Raw genomic sequence first — 12163 nt, 5'->3', positions numbered from 1 at the left:
GCCGACAGGTCGACTCTTTTCACCAACAAATAGTCGAGCGGTACGAGAGCGATTCGTAGCCTCCGCTCGACCGAAGCAAATGGAACGCACCAGAGGGCCTTTCCCGTAGGATCGATATGGTAGTGGGGAGTCAGCAAGAGGCGCGAGAGGGAACGAGGGACAGAGGGCGAGGGAGACAGCGGGGGACGAAGAGGAGGTGGCGCAAAGGGTGGAACGAAGCGAGAGGGAGGAACGTTGGCGAAAGAGGGCTGAAAGAGGGTTGAACGAGGGAGAGAGCGATGAAGAGGGACAGGGAGAGGGAGCGGTGTGAAACGAGAGAAAAAGAGGATCAGGTCGTGAGGGAATATTGGTGCAGAATCGGGCGAGAGGAGGGCGCCCCGGCCGTGGCGGTTTCTACGTCGCGCCATCGTTGCTACGAGCGGCGTCGGCGTCGACGTCGGCGTCGGCGTCGGCGTCGTCGGCGTCCTCGTTGCCGGCGAAAGCGGCACCAGAGCCAACACGCAGCTGCCAAAGGCAGACTCCGCCGCTCGGTCCAGTTTGCCTTCCGCTCCCGTTTGGCATAGTACGACGACGGGGCGTCGCGTTCCATGCTCCTCGCCGACGACGTGATACCGTAACACCCGTGCCGTCTCGTTCCGTTTCCCGTTAAACGAGATAGATGGATACTTCGCACAGAAGTGCCACGTCCGGCGGACAATCTCGCGTTGGTGGATAATCGTGTGAAAGAGAAATCCTCATCCCCCGGGGGTGACAGTCGCCACTGTTTTCCAAGGAGCTTTCACGGGACCTCTGGGCTTTCAAGGTGTCTCTGGGGTGCCCCCCTCGTCTGCCGACTCCGTGAGATTCGTACGTCAGTGGTTCCTGGTCAACGCGATCCAGAAAGGTACAGGACGTAATCTTAAAAGTACCACCGTCGCCTTACTTTTCGTCGTGCTGTGATTCTCTGCAGGTTCTGTCTATTGTTCGGTGGTGATGTCCTCCTTTATGCTCCAGAAATGCCTCCCCCCCCCCCCCAACACCGTTATTGTCTCGGCGCTGTTGATTCGCAGCAAGCGTTGGAGGTTACACGGGTCTCGCGGAGAAATTGTCGCGGAAATGCATTAAGGAATCAAACCCCTTTTACACGCATCGAGGTCACGAATCTGTAGAATTCGCTGACTGATTCAGTGATTCTGAATCGTTATTGTCCCGGATGGTAGCTCGCGCCACATTTCCCTTGGTTTCGCGGCTTTTCGAGGGGGTCTAGCTAACGTTTGCACGAACGTCCAATGTTAGCTGTCCTGTCGCAGTGTTTGCATCTTGGACACTATTGCTTGACTTACCTGATTGTCGCCGCCGAAGTGTGGTCAATCGATTGTTTCCAAAGACCGGCAGGAATAACAGGGGACGTAAAAGCGTCGTCGAGATACAAGAGCGCACTGTCCCGTATTATTGCGTTTTTCCTCTTTCATCTGTTACGGAAGCCAGACAAACATTCGGTTCACATAATCTCCCGTCACATTCTACTGAAAGCCTTTCGTGTTCCCGTGTGTACCAAAGAAACCTGTCAGCGGCAAACATTTATGTCCCCCAAAGTAAACCCGGCGCGCGGGTAAAATGATGGATGACACGGCTCTATTAATCGAACGTTGATACACCGGCCCGATATCGCCGGCCAATCCGAACTGTCCGCCGCGTTGTCCGCGCGCAGATTGTTTTAATTGCCGCAAGGAGATCAGAAAGCGCCGGGGGCTACCGTGTTGCGCCGGAAATCGACGTCTTCCCGCGGTGGTTCCCCGATGCGCCACTATGAATAAATCACGCGCAGCAGCCCCCTCGATGGTCGAAACCCATTAGTCTTCGCGTAAAAAGTAGCAGAAGCCGGAAGAATCGGGATATATTATCCACTCTCGAGCGAACGATTCCGGCCGGACGGTAAAAACTACGGTTTCGGGGCGGAATCCCGCGTGGATCTATAGATATACGCGTGGGCCACTCGACGAAGCTGGATTTACCGTTTTACAGGACCGCTTTGCATTCCAATGAATATTAATCGAATGCAATTATTAAACGCAAATTGGAACTCAAACAACTGCCGTTTCGGCGTCCCGCGGCTTCTCCGCTCGTAGCTTTCACGGAATTGCCAGACTGCTGAGCCTCCCTCTCTCTCTCTTCCCGCTCGTATATACACACTTCTGTGCACAAACTCGCTTTGGAAATCCGACGGTGTGCTTTCGAAAGTACTTCTGGAGGCCCTCCGTAGGCCTCATCGGGTATTTTCTAGATCGCATAGCACAGCTACTTCGCCGAGCATGCACTCGCGAGATTCTTCACAGCGAAACTTTCGTTTACATCGACTAAAAGCCAAAGGAGGATCGGACCCGTCCGTACTTCTCTCGATTGTACTCTTTGTTCGTAGAAAATTTGAAGGTTATTCTCGAGATGATTTCTTTCGGAGTTAATTGGTATATAATAAGTGGCAGTCGATAATTTATGGTTGGAAAGGAGCGAGCTTTACCCCGAGCCGTTTGAGTGAACTTATAAAGCTTATACTTCAACGTTAATGTAACCGCAGCCAAGAGTCACGTCTTTGTCAGAAAAGTCGACTCTCGTTTTAAAACTCACGCTTATATAGAAATTTCTCACTCTGCTAAGTAGCACTATGTTGGCAAGTACTAAATGGCTCAGGGGACTTCTCTAATACTTCTTCTCAATAGCCCGTACAGAATTTTTAAAGTTTATCAGACAAGTTAGTCATAATTACTTCTACGTCCCTGTCGATGATACGGAGGCAAACTCTATTAGATTACTTAAAAGTATCAGGGTCTATTCGCAATTTATAGAACACCAGTTTCCACTCTGGGCTTTACTTAATTTCTTTAAAATAACGGTCGGTTATCGGGACCTATCAGCTTCTATCCAAGCGACAGTCGGAAGCCAGCAACTCACAAGCTCCCGTAGATTCGAACGTGAATCATCGGCAGAGCGGGACATTAAACACGCGATCAGATTAATTAATCGATATCACGGGTGAATATAATCTGTAAGCCATGGTTAATAATATCGAAGAACGAACGAGTCTCTCTTTACATAAATTTCCACGGTTTGTAGCGAAAGTAGGTTTTCGGTTAAACGACTCGTATTTTCCGGTGCGTTCTGCTAAATTATCCTCCACCTCGTCTAATTACTTTCGTCCGGCGATTAAACCATCCGCGAGATACCGTTCGGCTCCTCGATCAGCGAATCGACGAGGGGATGTGTTATTGGCCGAATCAAACGGCCCTCGGCCATCAATTTCGAAAGGGAACCGCAACAATTTCAACGACATAGAGCAGCGCGTATCAAATGCAGCCCTGACTGCGCTAATGAATTTTCACGCGCCGTCATTGTGTTCGGTAGTGTCTGCGAGCCGCGAGAATCCGGCCACAGTAACGTCGCGTTGAAATTGAAATTGCCACGTTCGCCGGGGTGAAAAAGTGTCAATGGCGGCGCTCGAGAGTGAGTGACCTCCGTACGAGCGTAGGAGGCAGGGGCGGGGACCTCGCTCAATCCCCGGAAATTACAGCGTGCGCGTCGCTGGAATTAGTATTCCATTGCTGTGTTTAATTCAGTATCCCCCGTAGGCGAGGCCACCCCCTTGAATGGCGTGACTACGGAAGAGGCACGAGGCCCATCTCCAAGCGGCCTTTTTACCCCGCGTCACCCGCGATATTAACAAGCCATTTGCGGGTCTCCTCGATTTCATCCCCCTTCCCAGCCATTTCTGGCAAGCTGACGTCTCTATTCCCTGCCCTCCCTCCCCCGTTCAATCGATATCGACACCGGAAATTGTTTTTCTACGTAGACAACGTAGAACCCCAGCCTTTCTTACCGTCTCATTTTTGAGGGGACGCTTTTCCATCTACCAGCCACGCGGCCGACCTGCCGCGCGTACATTTCGCACCGATATAATTGGAAAGGTAACCGGAGACCATCTGGGAGCTCGCTTCTATGACAAATTGCCGCGCTCCCAATGAAGGGATCGAAATCAGGGCGTATTCGGAAGCGGCTGCAACGTTGCAGTTTTAAAGCCAGTTACCATCCCCGAGGCCCGCATCAGGTCGGCGTTTATATCGATCGACCGAACGAATGTCTTAGAGGTAAATCCTTCGATAATTAAACGTTCAGCCGAAGAACGAGTGGTTTAACCGAGGGCCGACCCCATAACTCGGCGCTAGATATCGATTCGCCCGACCCTCGTACCAAACGATCCACGATCCTTTCTATTCCGGTTGCTGCAAATTATCTCGCGACGCGTTGTTACGTGGTCTGCGAGCAAACAGTTTCAATTACGTAAAGCCTCGCCGGTTCCCGGCTTTGCCCCGGGAAAGTATTTCGACGCTAAGCACTTGTAACGAACGTGCGCCGGACGGATCTAAGTCAGGATTTTCGATCGTTAAGTTCTGCCGTTGTATTCGCCCGAACGAAGCTGGGCACAGCGATCGAGAGCCGGGGCCGCGCGATCTCGCGAATAGAAGGGCTGTGCGGGATGTGAATTTCGTCGATTACGAAATCGCCTACGGTGCGTGCGGCGTACGACTTTACCTACCCTTTACGGCCGTGGAGCGCGGCGCGCGCCGAAAGAGCTTAATTGAATTTCTCTTAATTAACTGCCTTCGCGGAGCTACGATAATTGCAACGCACGAACTCTCCCATTACCGTAATTGTGGGTCTAATTAATGTAGTCCCGGTGTCCTACGGACCTAGCCGCTCGCCAAGCAGATTAAATTTTTGACGAAACGCTCGAGGACGACTGCCCCCGCTTTGCGGAAAGCTCCGATTCTCGAGTCGCGTGTCATCGACTTTATGGCCTTTCTACAACTTTCCAGTACTCCAACCGTATACTTATGCGTATTTTATTCACCAACAAGGGACTCGAGATTCCTGGTGATATCTTTGGCAAGCAATGCCGGCGCAATTGTACACAGACGAAGGGATTTGTAATAGAAAATGCGAGACAGGAAAACGGTAGATTTTGTGGCTGTGCTTCAATTTGAAACTCGAACCACTTTACCTTAATTGTCAGTTTAATGTACCGTTAATTTCCACTCTCTATGATAAACTCCCCCAAATTAAACGAAGCATTCAATAATATGTTGGCCCCTGGTATTTGATTGATTTCTCTGAGCTGTCCAGATACACGATTGCTTCATTACTTGCGGCAGCGTAGCGGCAGAAAAAGCGGGAAAGATTCGAGAACTCGGAGAGTCAGTCTGGTAATTAATGACTGGATCTTTTATTCGATGAGAAGCTGTGGCAAGAAAATGAAGTACGTCGCGATGTGTAAACAGCTTTATCACCGACACCCAGTCACTGGCGTCCAGGGGAAAAAGTTGGATCGTATATTTCGCGAATGAAACCCGAAAGGAAGAAATGTCGAGCTGCGCGCTATATCCTCGATATACTTTCACGAGAGAACGAATGGAGGAACCATCGGTTCGACGAGAGTCTAGTACGAAATGGACGATTACACCGAGCACTGTATAGTCGGACGGGGGAGCGCGAGATTTATGGGACCGCAGGAATTGTGCAGCGCGTAACTGGAATGAAAAAAATGCGAAACTATTTTCGCTGGGTGGCTTTGCCTATTTCCGGAAACTCCGCTGGAACAGTTGTGTACGCCACACATGCTAGCTGCTTGCTAAATACCGGTTGAAGTTTCTAGAAAGGTCGAGTTGCATCACTAATCGCGCAGCGTTGCGAAGAAGCTCGACTATTTAAGGGGTCATGCTCAGTCAGGAGGCCGAAAAAAAGGGTGGTCTTTGGAAATTTTTTACCCAAAAGCTATAACACATTTCTCAAAAAATCTTTTTTTCCTTTTAAGGATTGCATCTAGTACCGTGCATGGTATTCTTTTTTATTTAAAAATATTTAGCAATAACTGAGTTATTGTCTATCAATGGAAGGTTCTCTCAAAAAAAGGCTTCTGCGGTGGCCACTGCTGGTCGAAAGTCGATCATCTGAAATAAAAAATTCCAAAGAATTTACTTATTATATTATATTATCTAGTATTTGAACGAAGGATTTTTTTATCCGATGCTTAGTTTTCTTTTAATTGACGAAAATCAGGCAAGATTTATGATAAAAATTCAAACTTTTACTTTAAACATCAGCCATTTTTCCCCAAATCAATATTTCGAAAAAAAACTTCGTTCAAATACTAGACAATACAATATAATAAGTAAATTCTTTTGAATTTTTTATTTTAGATGCTCTACTTTCGAGCAGCACTGGTCAGCGCAGAAGCCTTTTTTTGAGAGAACCTTCGAGTGATAGACAATAACTCAGTTATTTATAAATATTTTTAAATAAAAAAAATACGATGCACGGTACTAGATGCAATCCTTAAAAAGAAAAAAAGATTTTTTGAGAAATGTGTTATAGCTTTTGAGTAAAAAATTTCCAAAGACCACCCTTTTTTCGGCCTCCTGACTGAGCATGACCCCTTAAGTAGAATAAGCATAATTCCTATGCCGTCCGGTCCTAAGGCTGAATCCACTTCGTTGGAGTATTGGACAAAAGTTAACCACAGCTGGTGGGATTCGTAACGGTGTGAGTAGGCGCTGTACCAACTTGCGCTTTAAATCAATTTGTATTAAGAACATTGAGAACGAAAGGAACAATGCGAACTAAGTAGCTGGATTGGATCGTTACCTCGTTAAGTGAAAATACCTGCCAATGGAAGCTCCCAACCACCAAGTAGCGAGAAAGACTCGATGTCTGTCACGTAAATTACAGGAAAAACGATGAAAATCTGTGGTGGGGCCCGTCGAACAAGGAGCAACACGAGCTACTTTTTTCCGAGCAGCTCCATTTTTCTTAGTTACCGTTCCTCGCCGCGGCAATGCAGATCGCTGTCTGAAGAGCATTGAAAGGGTGCAAGCTGAGCCCGGGAAAAACTACTGATAAGGTCGGCTAATCGATGCCCGTAGTCATCAGTGACGCAATTGCGACGGAACACGAATTCAACGGGGGCCACGCAAAAACCGAGCGTCGAGGTTATGGATAACGTCCTCCCATTGTCCGGGATCTCCTTTTCATTTACGTCAATAAAGCTCGTCGATCAACGAAGCTACCATTAAAAAACCTGTCGCCAGCGGTTTCCGGCGTGCGCGCGGTCGAATCGCCCGGTAATTTTCGATGTCGGCTCGAGCACCACTCACAGTTTTGCCGTGTCACTTATAATTGCGCGCGGGAACAGGCGGTCAGGCGATATTTTCGCGGGAAATTAGCGCTGTTAGACGGGGGCAGTGTGGCTGTTCGGTACGTACTAAGAGTATCGACGAACGTGGGACGCGTCAGGCCAAGTGCGGGCGACATTGATATAAACCGGGTGGGCAATCAACGCGTCGCCCGACCGTAAAAGCGTTGTTAAACGCGCTTTCGCGCCGCCTCGAAAATAATCAGCGGCAAACGAATGGGTTCGTTTGATTGTCTGAATCGCACAAAGGTCCGCAGACTCTGACCGGTGCACACGCGGCCCACCGAGCACGCCGACTAATTAGGAGCGAGCTTCCTACCCCTCTTACCCGTTCACAATCACCCCTCCGCCCCCCTCCAAACCACGAGAAACTCGGCGCCCGATTCGGGTCGTCGAATTTTTCCGAACACACAAAGTAGTAGGCGCGCGAAATAAATCAGCCAGTCGTTTTAATTGGGCGGACGCGAAACGATCAAACGTTTAGTCATACCCCGGGCCTCTCTCCCTCCTTTTTTCGCCGCTCAGGATTTATTTTCATTGTTCGCTTCAAATGCTCCGAAAGAGTCGGTGGTCGGGTATATATTTTTTTCGGCGATAGCGCCGACGCGATTGTACGGAAAGGCAGTTCGTTTCGAGATGGTTTTTCTGCTTCGTGTCACTTGATTGTGCAACGGTGAAACGCGATTTTTTTTTTCGCTTGACAACTGCGTCCACGTTTGCCGATGTTTTTATTAAATAGACCGGAATTCGGTTGATGGAGCGTGCCTGTGTGTTTGTCAGGTGGGAAGTATGTGGGCTTCATAAATACACAATTCCATTACTGCGGTATTACTAATTCAAACCTCGGTGTCACGTTTAATGCGGGGAGACATTTATGCACTACTGCATACGGGATGCATTAAAAAATGCATGTATTCGTGGTAACGAATGGATATGGAATTCGTAAGCAACCGACTGGGGAGGATAAACGTCTGCATCCGAAAGCACGCTCCTGCAGGTCGCAATTTCAATTTGTCATTCACTGTCATCGACGTCTTCCTGGCGCCGCGCCGCGGCGGCCAAATTTTTCATAAGCTAATCCACCAAATGTATGACATTCGGTATCATACTCTTGTCAGTGATAAAGCATTTTCTTCCTACATATTTATCACACCGGGGTGTGCGGAGGATTCTATAACAGTGTGAAAACGTTTCAATGAAGAATATAAAACTTTCCGAACCGTGAAATTGCTTGTCCGTGCTTCTCGTACAAGAACGTTCACGTTTGAATGATTACAAAAAAAAAAGAAGCAAACTTAATAAATCCCCCGATTTTCGATGCTTTTCAAGCCAGCATCGCAATTAGACGCATGCCATCGATGCCTTCGGTTAATGAAAGGTCGATCGAGGCAATTGTTCACCGCGCGGCTATATAATTTGTACGTCTGGCTGGTAATTAATCGCGTGATCCGGTGCATTGATATTGGCATCGAATTATCGCTCGATTATTGGATTTTGACGAAATTTTGATAGCACGCGCGCGTAACTATCACGACGTTTGCATTCTGCGGGGCCAAATGTTTACGAATGTTACAACCGATTGTTACCCTCGATAATTATGCCGCAGTTGCGTATTTCCGGCTGATATTTGCGTTTTCGTGATGGGAGAAAAAATGTTGGCCGCTGAACGTTCAATCGCGCCAATCGATATTATTGAAATAATGATCCGCACGCGAGCGTTTTAATGGGTCGGCTTTCGAGCGGATTTTATCAGTTCGCACATCGCACGATCGTCATGTTCTAAATCCTGCGTTTACGCGCCTCGCGGTTCTTGTTATTCAGCTCCCCATTCAGGTAAATTGTCGAAAGTCGGAAACTTCCATATTTATCCACGGATTTCCATTTATTTTCTGAACAACTTTCTATCTTTCTACGTTACCTTTCGTACAGGTATCTACGTATTTTTGTCAAGTTTAAAATGTTTCTGAGAGGAAGGGGGAAGAACAGTGCGTCTGACACGAATAAGGAGAATCACCAAGCAAACTTCGCGGTGTGTGTATTTAATCGTATAACTGCACAGAATTTCACGGTGGTGGTTATTCATGAAACGATATTGCTTTTACTTTACATTCTATGCATCATATACACGCATGTAAATTCAACGAGCGAGTTATGCCAAATAAATTGAGCATCAAACACAACTGTGCGTAATAGTTGGGAACAAATGATTATGATGGTCTAACAATCTAACTGCACCAACACCGTTTTCTACCCAAATCGAGCGCAGTTTATTAAACAGTGAATGAGTTTTGTACAAATTTGATGATGTGGCAATCTATTTCAGTACACAATGAAATTGATAGAATTTAATCATAGAGTCTAACGCAGAATCATTATCAATCAAATACATAGCGCCTTTCAGAAACTTCCCGATCAAGAAATATTTGTTAATATAATTATTGTCGTAATCCCTGTTTCGCAACGACGATTAATCGAAACCCTCTTAACTGGAACTTACACGTTCAGTTTCGAGCACAGTAGACTTTAAAGTATCGCGGGCGTTCTGAATTAAAATCCCATTCTGCATTCATACACAACTGCCAACCGAATGAATCGATAACATTTCTCATATGATTCTCAAACCGAACGACATTAATTAAAAGCCGTTGTATTTCGACTGGCGCAGAATACCGCCTCATTCATTCCCGTACATACCAATAAAAAGATGCAAAACTCTAATTGAAATTCCATTTCCATTAGGTGTTCCCCGGTAAAGCGGCGCCACGGTGGCACGATACGGCCATTTACCCTGTAAACTGCATATTTCGCGGATTAATTAAAAAGTGTTTTGCATGTAAAATGAGGTGGAACGGGCAAACACATTGTGCATTTTATCTAGAGGGCCCTGATAAAGGCAAGCGTTGCCTCTAAAAGGGCAGCGTTTTATTTAAATTTCCTCTGTTTTTTTTTTACATCGGTATCGTCCACCACTATTCACAACTGTTTTCCTCTCCTGACTTACCGTTCCGCTATCCTTACCTTCCCCCGCTTCAAATCATTCCATTCCGCCTTCCGCAGATTTTTTTTTCCTCGCGTTTTACATTTAAAAGCGTTTCACTTCCGTCCGCCCGTACCCTGTGCTCAGCGTTTAACTTAATATTTGATAGTGTTTTCCACGTAATTGGCGCACTCCGCTGCTCAATTGCTCGAGCAGAACCGTACGCCGATCAACCGGATTGCATTACACTACCAAATTTTCTATCGCGTCCCGCTTCCCGTCAGTATTTCCTTATTTTGAAATTTCTTTTACGTCCATACAAGTTGCCTGGCACAGAGCCCTCGGACGGCAGCAGCACAACACACGCCTGTTTCAATCAACGTGCACGCCCCGCGCGGCCCCCATTCATTTATCCCTTTCACGTGTCTCTCAAAAAAGTTCTCGCCCGAATGCCGCGCTATATTCGTCCCGGGCGAACTGTTCACAAAGAATTCACCTGCAATTTCCGTTGTGGCACGGCCCATTCGCGAGAGAGAAGGCGGCTTTTCAATAAAGGGAAGCGTGACTTGTGCACAATGCCGGTGCGTAGATACTGTACACAGCCGTACATAAGGCACTCATCCCGATAGAAGTGGACCGAGGGGGAAAAAAAGGGGTGAAAGAGCGAGCGGGGGCGCGGAGTGGGGGGGGGGAGGAGGAGGAGGTAGAGGTATTGAACAGAAGCGAAGCACTCGATATATTGAATTTCCACTTGGACCACGACCACTGGGGTCTTTCGGCCATTGACGAGGCGAGGCTTGTTTCCGATGGAAAGCGCGTCGGTTGATCAGTGGAAAAAATGGGTGCAACCGTTACAGATGTTAGCCCGGCGCGGTTAATAAGCAACGACAGCAAGCTCGGAAGCGTCGAAACGTTTGATCGATCAAACACAGACGCAATTGCGATCGGACGTAACGGATATGTCGATTTTCGTGGCTGTATTAGTACAATGGCAATCACGATGAAACAACGGCTTGGTAATACTGACTTAACCAGCTGTAAATGTGCATTAGTGCCGGCAGTGTTCGGAGATAAATGGGAATTGATCGATCATTGTAGATCGCAGAAAGCTTTCCCGATGAATTAATGAGGTTAAAGATACCGCGATACCATGATATTAATCCCCTCCGCTATACTTGCCGGGGGTTAAATCGAGAATTCAAATTAAGCGCGGCGGAAGTGAAAGCCTACCGAATGCAGAAGCCAATTGAGGCCTTGAGCAATCACAATGGACTCTATTTTCTCTCGTCTCCCATTACTCTCCCATTACTCGGGAAATTTTGCCGAACATTGCTTACCGAGCGAGCTTCGCGTTCCAACGAACCGTGCAGAAGCTACTCGTCAGTTGCGGCATGCCCGTACAATTCGGCGTCTCGACGGTCTCGTCCTTTTTTCCCCCGGCACCGTGTTCCGCGTCTACGTGCCTTCATTACCGTTACGTATCGAAACCTCCGCTAATTCCCGCCCCAGCTACGCTGGATATTCATTGTTTCGCTACGACGAACGAGTGCAAATAATTACGCGAGGACAGGCTTTCTCTTCTCGCAGCACATTATTTAACGCTTTCACGTCTGACTAACCCCCGTGGGAGGATCCGAAATATCTCTTTTAGCATGTATTTAGCCGCGACCCCGGCATTCACGTGGTCCGGAAAACAACAACAATGCCGACTCCACTAGGCTGTTATCTTAGGGTAATAAGAAAATGATGCGTCCCAAGGCGCGGCCACGACTCAATGGGAAACGCATCATTCTTCTCGTGGAGCTTTCATTTTCTCCAGCTCCTCATTATTTTATTTCAAGTGACTGCATCGTATAAAACCCACCTCTTCCCAATCCTCCGAGGCCATTCTTCGCTCTGGCCGTTTCTTTTCCTTCATTTCTCCTTTCACGGGCGAGCTTCTTGCGTCTCTATTACATTTTCACCCC

The 12163-nt window shown here is 47.6% G+C and overlaps 2 protein-coding genes across 3 annotated transcripts in view; one reads left to right on the top strand and one right to left on the bottom strand.

Moving 5' to 3' along the window:
• Positions 1 to 12163, bottom strand: part of LOC143368662 (glutamate receptor ionotropic, kainate 2) — an 89436-nt gene that overhangs the window by 67122 nt on the left and 10151 nt on the right. The window lies entirely within an intron of this gene.
• The window catches only part of Kair1d (Kainate-type ionotropic glutamate receptor subunit 1D), a 223983-nt gene continuing 212339 nt past the window's right edge, over positions 520 to 12163 (top strand). Inside the window, exon 1 of the mRNA XM_076811592.1 lies at positions 520 to 883. The gene's annotated coding sequence lies outside the window, so the exon portion shown is untranslated. The remainder of the gene's footprint in view (positions 884 to 12163) is intronic.

This window comes from Andrena cerasifolii, chromosome 5 (genome assembly GCF_050908995.1).
Source record: "Andrena cerasifolii isolate SP2316 chromosome 5, iyAndCera1_principal, whole genome shotgun sequence".
In the NCBI taxonomy this organism is placed as follows: Eukaryota; Metazoa; Arthropoda; class Insecta; order Hymenoptera; family Andrenidae; genus Andrena; species Andrena cerasifolii.
Note: the sequence above shows the minus strand (reverse complement) of the source record. Positions and strands in the feature narration are given on the sequence as shown.